This window comes from Haliaeetus leucocephalus, unplaced genomic scaffold, assembly GCF_000737465.1.
Source record: "Haliaeetus leucocephalus isolate CR32 unplaced genomic scaffold, Haliaeetus_leucocephalus-4.0 Scaffold506, whole genome shotgun sequence".
In the NCBI taxonomy this organism is placed as follows: Eukaryota; Metazoa; Chordata; class Aves; order Accipitriformes; family Accipitridae; genus Haliaeetus; species Haliaeetus leucocephalus.
The window spans coordinates 2,212,517-2,213,332 of NW_010972942.1; positions in this window are offsets into that span (position 1 = coordinate 2,212,517).

Sequence of the window (816 nt, forward strand, 5' to 3'; positions counted from 1 at the left end):
AACTTCACTCCTGGATTCTCTACCTATCCCCCCCAGTGGTGCAGGGGGACGGGGAATGGGGTTTACGGTCAGTTCATCACACATTATTTCTGCCGCTTCATCCTCCTCAGGGGCAGGACTCATCACACTCTTCCCCTGCTCCAGCGTGGGGTCCTTCCCACGGGAGACAGTCCTCCACGAACTTCTCCAACGTGGGTCCTTCCCACAGGCTGCAGTTCTTCACGAACTGCTCCAGCGTGGGTCCCCCACGGGGTCACAAGTCCTGCCAGAAAACCTGCTCCGTGGGCTCCTCTCTCCACAGATCCGCAGGTCCTGCCAGGAGCCTGCTCCAGCGTGGGCTTCCCACAGGGTCACAGCCTCCTTCGGGCACCCACCTGCTCCAGCGTGGGGTCCTCCAGGGGCTGCAGGTGGATATCTGCTCCACCGTGGACCTCCATGGGCTGCAGGGGGACAGCCTGCCTCACCATGGTCTTCCCCACGGGCTGCAGGGGAATCTCTGCTCCGGTGCCTGGAGCATCTCCTCCCCCTCCTGCTTCACAGACCTTGGGGTCTGCAGGGTTGTTTCTCTCACATGTTCTCACTCCTCTCTCCAGCTGCTGTTTCTGTCTCTCCCAGCAACTTTTTTCCCTTCTTAAATCTGTTATCACAGAGGCACTACCACTATCGCTGATGGGCTCGATCTTGGCCAGCAGTGGGTCCATCTTAGAGCCGGCTGGTTTTGGCTCTGTTGGACATAGGGGAAGCTTCCAGCAGCTTCTTACAGAAGCCACCCCTGTAAACCTCCCCCTCCCCCCCCCCCCCCACCCACTCCCCACC